A 12,509-nucleotide genomic window follows, 5' to 3' on the forward strand; every position below is an offset into this window, starting at 1 on the left:
CCTAGCTCCTGAGTTTGCTAGATCAATCCTGAGGGAAATCCCTAGAGCCACATGATTCAAATTCTGTTCAAGCCTTGCCATGTACTTGTGTTTTGGATGATTCTTCTATTGTGTCCGCTGTCCAGTTACTTAAAGGAGCTCAACTGATTTTTACAGTTACCCTGAATGAAAGGCAGCTGGTATACCAACCAACTTCAATGAAGTTTAAACCAACCCATAACACCCACAGACTTTCTGCTGCAGAGGACCTCAACAAAGATCTATGCATGCTGGTTTATTCTGTCATAGATCCTAGGCAGAAACTAGGGTTATGTCTACACTGCCCCACAGTTCTAACTTTGGGGGTGTGAATAGCAGTGTGCACAGAAGTACTGCATTGTAAGGGTATGTCTACACTGCAAGTAAAAGCCCTTGGCTGGCCAGTGCCAGCTGACTTGGGCCAAGGGGCTGTTTAACCTTGGTGTTAACAACCAAACCCCGGGAGCCTGAGTCAGCTGGTTTGGGCCAGCCGCAGGTGTCTAACTGAAGTGTAGACATGCCCACAGCCTCCACATAGAGGAGTTAGGGTATGACCTAAAAAGTTGCCTAGTTTGCATTAGTGTAATTCTGTTGGAAGGGATTACATTAATATGAACTAGGAACCTTTTAAGTCATGCCTAGTGTCCACATAAGGAAGTTACAGTGCAGCCCTTTGGTCTGCATTGCTATGCACACCTGTGTAGTCTGAACTGTGGGGCTGTGTGGACAAGCCAGAGACTCTGAAGTGCAGTCTCTGTTAGGCTGGAAGTATAAATATCATACTTTTTGGCTAACCCCAAAGCCAAAAATACATACAAAGCTTTCAAGGTTAGCACACTATCGTTACTGTGACACGAGTAACCTAACTTAATGGTCAGAGCAGGAGTAAGGCTGGGTCAGCTACCAGGATGTCAGAGTCTGAGGCAGGCCAGAGGGCAAAACCAAGAGTCAGGCAGGGTCTGGTTATCAGATGATTAGCAGCAGGCAGTAGGAGCAGGTATTGCAGGGGAAACAGTCAAAAGCATCTATGTAACTGGGTTCATGCTAACTGCCTGCTCCTCTGCTGGGTTTAAATAGGAGTTGTGAACCAATCAGAAGACCCAGCATTTTGCCAATCAGGTCCCAGGACTGAGGTCCTCTTTCAGTGTTCAGCTGCTCTTCTGACAAAAGTGAGCAGATCAGCAGGTAGTATGCTGGAACTTACTAAGTCCAAAGAGCCCTGTGGACCAGAATTCAAGACCTGTAGTCTGCAACGTATGCTATCCTGTTCTTCCCCACTCACAAAAATGCATAAAAAGGCTACAATTTCATTTCCTGTGACATCATAAATATATTTACAGTAAAAGCTGTTTTATTCAGCACTTCAGCAACTGGAAAGCTCTATAAACCAGCATTTCTGATCTGCATTGAAAGTCTGGTTTATAGTCTAGTTGGCACGGGGCTGGCAGGGGGTTGGGGTGCAGGATCTGGGCAGCGCTCATCTTGAGCAGCTCCCCAAAAGCATCCTGTCTCCACTTCTGCCCTGAGTGCTGGCTGGGAACTGTGGCCACTGGGAGCTGTGGGGGTGGAGCATGCAGGCAGAGGCAGTGCGCTGAGCCACCCGGCCATGTCTCTGCCTAGGAGGCAGCTGGGATGTGTCGCCACTTCCGGGGAATCACACAATGTGAGTGCCACCCAGATGTAGCACTCTGAAACCCCTCCCATGCCCCAACCTCTTGCCCCGAGCCCCCTCCTGCACCCAAACTCCCTCCCAGAGCCCACGCCCTGCACCCCCTCCTGCAACCCGACTCCCTCCCTCTTAGTTAACCAGCATTTTGAGTTACCGGTACCCTCCATTCCCCCAACATGCTGGATAACAAAGTTTTTGCTGTACTAGAATAAAATTGAAGTATTTTCTTCATGTCACCAGAACCAAAGGTAGAATTCTAGTCTTTATTATTATTTTTGGAGGATACATTATTTAACATAGCACATGCGTAACAATCCCCATTCTCATTTCTGATCTTTAATTATCAAGCCAATCTGGCAAGCTAAAATGTACAACTATTTACATTCCAAACTATACATTAATATACTTACACTTATCAATTATTTGTCTTACTTCCTTATTGTAACATATACAACTACAGAATAATAATAAGCATGCACACACCCATTATTTTAAGTCTAGTATAGTTCCATGCATTCCAAGGCTTATCTATAATGACAGGCTACTGCTGGAAGACAATCTAAGTTTCTACCAATTTAATAAGTTTAGCAGAGCTGAAAAGGAAAAATAAAAATGGAAATGTTGTACTATTTCTTATCATGAGGAGTGCTTTTAATTTTCTATTTCAAATGAATGATTAGCAGTTTTTATTTATGAAGCAGTATAAATTACATGATGTATTGGTTTGCGAAGAAAAACCCAAAACAATATTCATTTCAGTTTGTTTATCACAATAAGGATTAAGCATTAAAAGAATGTATCATGGACATAGCAGAGACCCTTTAAAAAGAATTGTGGGCTATAAATGCCAAAATACATGACAGTATTTTGTAAAACTTAATTTTGCTATATTATACATGCTCAACGTCACACTATTAAAAATTTTGTTTCAAACCATGGCTATGATCCACAATGAACTTTGACTGCAGCAGACAACATAATGTCTGAAAGCAAAGAAAACTCCTAACTGCACAATCTTTTCTGGTAAGACAACATAAGTCCTAGAAAGAAACATCACTTCACCTTTAACAAACTAGGTTGGATATTGTTGAAGCTCTAGAAAAATCTCAATAATAATAACTCTTGTTGATATGATACACAGATCATAGATAAGGCTAGAGGGGGATCACTATGATCATCTAGTCCAGGGATCAGCAACCTTTCAGAAGTGGTGTGTCAAGTCTTCATTTATTCACTCTAGTTTAAGGTTTTGCGTGCCAGTAATATATTAACATTTTTAAAAGGACTCTTTCTATAAGTCTATAATATATAACTAAACTATTGTTGTATGTAAAGTAAATAAGATTTTTAAAATGTTTAAGAAGCTTCATTTAAAATTAAATTAAAATGCAGAGTCCCCCAGACCGGTGGCCAGGACCCGGGCAGCATGAGTGCCACTGAAAATCAGCTTGCGTGCTGCCTTTGGCATGCTTGCCATAGGTTGCCTACCCTGATCTAGTCTGACCTCCTGAATAACACATTTCAGAGAAATCATATGGCCTAATGCCTGTTTGAATTAACGCATCTCTTCTAGAAAAAGATTTTTAAAAGTTACCAGTTGGAGAATCCACAACAACCCTCGGTAAGTTTTTCCAATGGTCAATTACCTTCATTGTTAAAAATTTGCACCTTATTTCCAATATGAATTTGTCTGGCTTCATCTTCCAGCCACTGGATGTTATTATACCTTTGTGTGTTAGACTGGAGAGCCACTTATCCTTTTTAAATATTGGCACAGTAGCTTTCTTCCAGTCATCTGGAATCTCCCCAGTTTTCCAAGAGTTAGTGAAAGATCAACGTTAATGGTCTAGCAAGCTCCTCAGACAGCTCTTTAAATGGATGCAAGTAACTCAAACCTGCCGATTTGAAAATGTCTAACTTTAATAGCTGCTGTTTAATATTTTCCTAAGTTACTATTGGAATGGAGTGTTTCACCATCACACAATATTTCTACCTCATCTAGCTTCCTCACCCCACCCCCTTCAAAGTACAGGACAAAAAATTATTGAACACTTCTACCTTATTGACAACTTACCATTTCCATCTAGTAATGGATCAATACCATTGTCAATAATTTTTGTTCCTAATATACTTTAGGAAAATTCCTTTATAGTGTTCTTAACTCTGCTGGCCAGAGATTTCTCCTTGTATCCCTTGTTCCCTTATCAATTTTCTACCATCTCTATCTTCTAATTTATATCAACATCACTTTTTTCCATTTGTTATATACTGTTTTATCTTTATAGCTGCCTTCACTTTTCCTCTGAGCTAGATTTGTTTTTTAAACCAGTGCGTTCTTCTTTCTTGATTGTGTGACACTGACTTTTGTAGCTTCTAATAAAAATGTTCTTAAATAATCCAATTATTACTCAATTTTTTCTGTGTAAAGTCTCTCCCCACTGATCTGGCTCATAATGTTTCCAACTTTGTGAACTTGGCCCTTTTAAAGTACAAAGTAATTATATTACTGGATCGGACTTTGTTCTGTTTGCACGTAACAAAAGCAACCAAATAATGCTCACTTGTACCTAAACTACCACTAATTTTTAGTTCTGTGATCAATTCTTCTTTATCCATCAAGAGGAGGTCTAATATAGAATCCCTCTGTGCAAGATAAAACACGTCTTGAGTCAGAAAATTGCATCTGTAATATTTAGAAATTCAGAGGATCTTTTCACACTGGCTGCCTGAGACCTCTGCATATGTCAGGTAGACTGAAGTCCCCCCATAATCATGCAGCTTTTTAGCCTATACATTATAGATAGGATGACTAGCTCCCAAAGCACCTATTCCCTAATATAATTTGGTAGACTATAGAAGACACTAACTAGTACCCTATCTTATACTTTAACTGAGAGATTACCTTCAAAACCAAAAATTATCTTTCACATTTTGATTAAAATTTGCTTCTCTTTAAATATTCAGACAAAATTTTGATACATGCTTGTTTTTAAGAAAGAGGAGAGGAACCAAATTCATCTCAGTATAACTCCTGTAAACTTAGTGAAATCACACTATGGAGGGATTTGACACATGGAAATTTAGCTTTAAAAGTGAAACTTTGCCCTTAATTTACACAATCATCTTCAAGGATTGCATGGATCTCTAGAGATTGTATTAAACTATGTAATACAGGCCAAATCCTGTTCACTTGAAATTAATGGGGTTACTCACAAGAGTAAAACAAGCAGGATTTAGCCAAAACACCTGGGCACAAACTGAGGCTAGTGTTTCAGCCTATTTTTGTTTTTATTTTTATCTTTGTGGATTTCAGCAAGACAGTACATGACTGGGCCTGATAGCAGCATATGACATTTATAAGTTTTTAGAAGTAACAGGAGAAAAAACTGTCATGGACAAATAAACTAAGAGTCTCTTTTTCAAATGCTGTGTTACTTATATGATGCTCTAAAATGTAATATAATTACATATTTGGTGAACAGTATAATTTTATTTACCCAGTAACATACACCCGTGATGGACTACAATGAAAAATCTATATATGACAAAAATCCAATTTTTCATACAAATGATTTAGTATTCATGAATCATAGGTCAAATTAGGAACATTTTAGGTTGTTTTTCTCACTATTATATTTTTTTTTAAAGTAAACCAGGCCTCTCGTATTTGTATTTCACTAGAGGCTAAATAGTCTCGTACTTGGCTGGTTGATGGGAATGACTTGGAAATGGGATTAATTCCTGCTGTTTAGACCATTTATCGTTTTTTACCAAAAGTCACTGATATTTGTTTCTCATTTCTTCAGAAACCAACATTAAGAATTTCACACAGTGAGGGGAAGATATAACCCTCTGTATTATTTGGATTAATCAGATAATAAATCTTGGATTGAAATTCAATACAAAAATCACAGGAACCCCATGTTTCCCACCACATCTTAAAAATACCTCTATGGAGACTGTAAATTAATTTTGCAGCACAGAATCCTGTGTATGCTGCTGCTCCTGAGTACATAATGCTTGTTCAGTGATAAGTGTAGAAGCAGCAGAGGCACAGTTGAAATCTTCTGTGCTCCTGTTATGAGTGCTCTGTTGAAGAAAAAAGAGACAGCTGGTTTTCCCATTGTTCTCCTTATTTCCTCAGAAGAAATTAAAAGTGTTATCCACACTTGTCTCCAGAAAAAGTGCTCCCCCAACAGGAACAGAAGAATGAAACTAGGTATGATCACATACATTTCACGCTGCTGCTGCTCCTGCATAATAGGGTAAACTCTGTATAGAAGCACAAGTCCCTGGTACTATATCTTGCATGCTCACATATAACAGGGAAAGATCCATTTAAATACTTATCCGATTGATTGATCCTAGAAGAGAGAAAAGAACCAGAAGTGTATAGGAAGAGGAGAATGGAAGGGAAAAGCCAGGAAAGAAAAAGAAAATAAGAGAAGGGGCAGCAAGAGGGCGGTGGGAAGAGATGTAAACAAAGGGAGGAGACTGACATTGCATTTATGTTCTTCACATCTATTTGGGACAGAATTCAGCACTTTGCAACCACACCATAATAGCTACAGCCCTGAAGAGACAGCACTCAACCCCTGAGGTACTTTACAAACACTTCAAACATCAGCAGTGATCATTTCTGAGGGCTGCTCATCATTCAGTTTTTGCATGGATTTAACTTATTCGATAGTGTGATACAGTTGGGACTTACCACTGCAGCACCTCCTACTGGTTGTCTCAAGGAATTAGCTCAGTCCAGTGGAGCACCCTCTCTTGGTGATGTCCCACCCATTGTCTCACTCTTGGTTGGCATCTGAGTCCATGTTGCTCACCCGCTCGTGGTATCCTCTTCAGGACCACTGCCCTCCAGCAGTGCCCCTTAGTCCATCCACACCCCCTTTCGGGCAGGTGATCAGCAGTCTTTCTACACCCCCAGCCACTATGTCCAACCACACCCCCTAAAGTCCAATCCCTCTTGTCAGGGATCTGGCATAGTCTGTGATGGCCGCTCCTCATGGCCAATGGCTGAGTGTACTGCAAGGGAGGAAGGCAGCCTTGCTGTCCTCCTTCTCTCCCCTCATCTGTCCACTTCCCTGGGCCGCTTCCCCTACAACACCTTGCACCCACTAGGCCCTTCCCTTCAGGGCCTGCAACCTGGCAGGCTATGGGTTAGAACTCCCTTCTGCTCCCCAAGCCTGGCCAGCACTGCGCTGGCTGTGGTGCTGGTCTCCTAGCTCTGGAGACTGACCTTCCCCTGGCAAAGGCCTAGGATAGGCTGCCTGCTTCCTTCATACAGGGCCAAGCTGAACCCTGATTGGCTGTCTCCAATCTTGGCTCTGATTGGTCCCCTGTAAGCCCTTTTCCTATTGGCTGTCGGTCTGCACAGGCCTACTGGCCTGCAGCAGCTGACACTCTCAGGGAATGGGGCAACTGCCCCGCGACAGGGCGATGTCAGTCTGCTTAGGCTGCCCTGCTGGCTGGAGCTCTCCGTCTCTGGCTGCTAGTGCTGGCTGGAGCTCTTCTCCCTTCTTGGGCTTGTGCTGTTGGCTAGAGTTCTCCCTCCTTTCCTGGGCTGATGCTTCTTCTGTTGGCTGGTGTTCCCCCAACCTGGACTACTGCTGCTGCTGCTGTTGCTGCTGGGGGCCTTTGCTGGCCTGCCCCCCCCCCCATCTCTGGAAGGAGAAGCATGAGCCCCACCACCACCTACGGGTCCCTCCTGCCTGGCTGCTGCTGCCATCAAGGAGATAGAAGAGGAGGATTCCTACCAAGGTACAGTGTAGAAGGGGTTTGTTTACAAACTGAGTGACTCTTAACATTTCTGCGCCAGGGGTGGTGATGACACCTGTTGCTGTTGAGGGGAGCAAGGGGGAGAGGTGCAGAGCTCTCCCCCTCGCCTGTCTGCTCCCCCCCTACCGCCGCCCCCTCCACCACCCTGTGTACCACCTGAACCTACTCTTCACCGTTCAACGGGTCTGTTTGTTCCCCCCCTTTTTTTTACCGCCTGGTACTGTTTGCAGCAGTGAGCAGCAAGGACTGAACTACACGAGCGCACGTGGGCACACGTACCTCCCCACCTTGGACTTATCCTACTCCCCTAGCTGCGTTTGGCTGGTGGGGTCCTCTCCCTGCTGTACCCCCCAGCCTCCCTGTATTAGTTTGCCCCTTCCCCCCTGCAGCCTGCCCTGCCCGCCACCTGCTTTGACCCTCTAAGGGTTTCCCTTTCTATTGGTTTGCCTGCCCTGCCCTAGCCCTTCAGTTTTTGTTACCTGCCCCGCCCCAAACTTTGGGCTTTGGTTTGGTTACCTGCCCTGCCCTTACCTTGGAAGCTCCCCTCTGTGATTTGCCTGGCCCCTTTCTTTTTCCTCTGCCCTCCCTTGCCCCCGCCCAAGTTGGTCCCTCTTACCTGTGTGCCCATGACCCCTCCGTAAGTGCTTGTGCCCCCTTTCGGTTGTGCCCCCACCACTGTTCACAGCATCCCTACTGATATTGTAGTCCCTCCCCTTCCCAGTGCAGCCGGAGGAGCCAGTATCCCTACCCAGTTCCTGTGTCCCCTTCTTTTGCTCCCGCATACCTCACCGCTGGCACCCTCTTCCCCTGCCCGCAGCCTAGCGGGGAGGAGCGGTTGCTTCTCCCCTTTCCCCCGGTTCTCCCTGTAGTTCCCCGTCCACTGATGCCCTCCTTCCCTGTATACAGCTTAGCAGGGAGGAGTGGTTAGCCCTGTTCCCTCTCCCCCATCCCTCCTGCCCCTCATGGTCCAGGACCCAGGCGACCTGGCATGGGTGGAGGCCTGCCAGGCCGTTTACTCGGCAGCCTCCTCTGCCCGGGTCAACTGGGTCAAGAGCTCTGGCCTGGTGGTTGGGGATGGGTGGCAGGCGAGCTCCCTCCCACCCGCGCTTCAAGCCATCTGGTGGAGCGCGGGTCCTCTGCTCTATCTTGGTGTTTATCTATCCGCCACGTATCCTTTTCCGCCGGAAAACTGGCAGGATTTGGAGGCCAGGGTGGGTGAGTGGCTGCGGAGATGGACAGGACTGCTCTGGTGTCTCTCCCAGTGAGGGAGGGCGCTGGTGCTGAACCAGCTAGTCCTGTCCATACTCTGGCACCGTCTCAACACCCTGAGCCTGGCCCCGGGGACCCTGGCCAGGCTCCAGAGGACAGCCCTGGAGTTCTGGCCGGGGCTGCACTGGGTCCCTGCAGGTGTTTTGAGTCTTCCCCTGGAGGAGGGAGGGCAGAGCCTGGTCTGCCTTCGCAGCCAGGTCCATGTCTTCCACTTCCAGGCCCTGCAGAGACTCCTTTATGGTGCAGGTAGTCCGGCGTGGAGCACGTTGGCGCACGCCTTCCGCCGCCACCTCTGAGGACTCCGATATGACTGGCAGCTCTTTTTTCTCCACCCGAGGGGTCTTCCGCAAGACCTCTCAGAGCTGCAGGTCTTCTGCTAGGACCTCCTCTACACCTGGAAGCTCTTTTCAGCGACCAGGTCCTTTGTGGCCACTGAGGGGGCGGACCTCCTCGCGGAGCCCCTGCTACACAACCCCGATCTGCGTGTGCAGGTGGCAGAGTCTCCCTCGGTGCGTCAGAGGTTGGTCCTGGCAGAAACCACCAGGGTCGGAGACCTCCTGGACTACGACGGGGGGACTGGGTGGATCCCCACGTGCTCAGTCGGCGCGTGGGGCTCTCCACCCTTCCGACCCCCCCTGCGCGTACTGCAGGAGGTGAAAGCCGCCTTGTCACCCGTTTCTCTTGTCTTCCTGCAGTGGACCCTGCGAGAGGATGCTTGCCGCTCACCCCAGGCCCTCCAGACATTTTTATTCGGCCCCTGTTCTGCGGTTCTGGCTGCACTTTTCCCCGCACCTGTTCCTTTTTGCACACCCCATCCGTGGCCCCATGAAGTCGCAAGACCTCCTGCTCAACCTCCTCCTGGCCCTGGCCAAACTCTCCATCTATATTACCAGGAGTAGGATGCTGGACAAGGGGGTGCTCTGCGACTGTGGGGCCTATTTCCGTTCCTCCCTAGTTTCACGCATCCGGGCAGAGTTCCACTGGGCAGCGTCTGCAGGCTCCCTTAACACCTTTGAGGAGCAGTGGGCACTGTCCAGGGTACTCTGCTTGGTGTGCCCATCTGGTATCCTCGTTTTGAACCTATGACCTTCACCTCAATCCCTGTTTTTCTCATTTGTTGTCCCCTGTGTTCATTTGGTGCCTGGGTCCAGTGGTCCCTCCCGCTAGGCCTGCACCCGCCCAACCCCCGGGTTTCCAATAAGACTACAGGTAGAAAAAACAACTTTGTTAAATCAGTGCAACTTTCTAGAGCAGATGCATTTATATTGATATACATGCATTATCAGTATAACTGCATCCATATTGGAGATGCACTGATTTAGCTAAGTTGGTTTTATATGAAAAAAAGTGTTTATTAGATTGATATAGTTTGTTTTGGAAAATTTACAAAACAAGGTATGTGATATAAATGCCTTCATGTTGGTATACCTGCATAACGCTAGGGGGTTGCTCCCATTTAAATAAATAACTTCTTCTACTGATTTAGTTAAATCAGTGCAAAAAGGGAGTGTAAAGCAGCTCTGTCATGGGGTCACCCACCACACTGGTGGCTCCTGGTGGGCGTTTTGGGAATTAGCTCAGTACCAATGGGTGTGTCCTTGGCTAGTAGTGGCTCTCCACCTGCAGACCCGTTATGGCTCCTTTCTCTCGGTATGTTTGTGGCACAGCCCTCCAGCCATATCACCATCCATTTTCCCCGCTTCCAGGATCCCACAAAGGGATGCAAGCATCCTTTGCAGGACTGGAACCCAGGATCAAATTCATCCCTGGGCTGGTTCCCATGCTGACACACTATCAGAGGGGAGGCAGTTTGCATTCACCTGATTATGGTTGTGTTAAGGGGCTAAATTAGCCCCAGGCAATGATATCGATTCTAATCTGCACCAGTCATCATGGCCCCTATGTCCCTTGCACAGCTGGGGAATAAAAAGGGCATAGGGAGGCTCCAACTATGCTTGATCCTGCCCTAATCCTGATCCTGATTGAGCAGCTCATGAGTTAGTAATATTCACTAGGTGGGGCCTTATGACTGTGCAAATAAGCCTTGACCAATGATGAATCAGACTTTAGGATTGTAAACCCCATAAAGCAGGAACCCAACCTTCTTTTAAGTTTGTAATACGACATGCACAGAAATGGCATTGTATAAATTATAAGTACAATAATGTTTAATCAGGATTCATTGATCTTTTTTATATTTGAAATTGGTGGCAAAAATGTCGGTCTAAACAAAAATCTCTGAATACTGTCAATAAAAAATTGTCGAAGATATTAACAACCTATTTGCAGCTTTCTAAAATCTGAAGTCTTCTGGTTTTAGGGTAATAAAATAACCTCACTGAAGCAAACATTTGAAACATTTTTATACAGTATATAGAAAATACCTAATTATTATTTCTGCAGTGCTGATGCCTGTTTGAGGATCCCAAATAATCTCCCACACTTATTGTGAGCATATCCTTAGAACAGGCCATGTTTCCATATAATTCAAGAAAAACAATTTAAAAATATTAGTAAAAAGCCCATTTTTATTCCTAACTTGCCTAAAAATAAACAAAAACAATCTTTAAAATAAGGTGATATCGATAGCTCTCTGCTATAATTTTCAGCTCACGTGGCAATGTGATTAACATTTAGAAGAAGCTGAGCCAGGTGAAAATACAACTTGCAGAACAAGTTGAGTTTGAATATTGTGTTATAGGAGACTATAAAAACTACAGATTAAATAGGGGTGTTGCAAGACTTAATTAATTAATGTTTGCAAATCATTCTGAAGTCCTTGAATAAAAAGCAGCATACAAGGTGTTGCCACATGTCCTGATATTTCCAGAGTTGCACAATCTCATATTCAGTTTTACTTTTGAGGGCCTCCAAACAAAATATCATCATGTGAGCTCTTTGGTGCAGGGAATGTCTCTTTAATAAGTGTTTATACAGTGTTGAGCACAATGGAATACCAGTCCTTGATTGGGGTCCCTAGGAGATACAACAGTACAAATAAATATATGTTTTTTTAAATTTGTGTGCTTGTGCCCTTGTTAATTTAAGTAATGGTGATGGTTTGCCAGCTCTGTCAATTTAAATCTTGTTTATCCACAAAATGGATACAACTCAGGCAGCGTTAGTTCACTTTTCCTGCAGATTGATGGACACTGTTACTCAATTCTGACCTGGAGATACCACTTCTGTAAGCGAAGGGGTACCCCTTAATCATCATGTTCTTTCAAACCTTGCTGCTCATGTGGCCCAGAGCCTTGGTCTACACTATCAGGAGAGCTGGACTGAAAACATCCCAGAACACACAGCAGAACTTCACAGTCAGCCTGTGGATACTTAGGGACTCATTACAAGGCATTAGATGGGTGTTTTCTCAGAGTTTGGCCAGAGTGAAAAGGATCTCCAGCTAATCCTTGTTGCCTATGTACTCGTTGGTCTCAGGAGTAGTGGACTCTGTACAGGGTCCTCTGGAAGGGCATCTCAGAGAACTATTTCACAGTTGCCATCAGCCAAATGGATACCTGGCATGAGGAGGAGAATACTGGTGATAATCTCTTTGTCCTCCCTATCTGTCTGCCTGCCTGTATCCACCTGTTCCCTCTTACCTTATACTGTGGGCTGATCTTCACTATGGGGAGATCGATGCTGCTGCAATTGATCCAGAAGGGATTGATTTAGCGGGTCTAGTGAAGATCTGCTAAATTGATGACAGAATGCTCTCTGGTCAACCCCAGTGCTCCAGCTCTCCGAGAAGAGTAAGGAAAGTTGA

Source organism: Mauremys mutica, chromosome 10 (genome assembly GCF_020497125.1).
Source record: "Mauremys mutica isolate MM-2020 ecotype Southern chromosome 10, ASM2049712v1, whole genome shotgun sequence".
Lineage (NCBI taxonomy): Eukaryota > Metazoa > Chordata > Testudines > Geoemydidae > Mauremys > Mauremys mutica.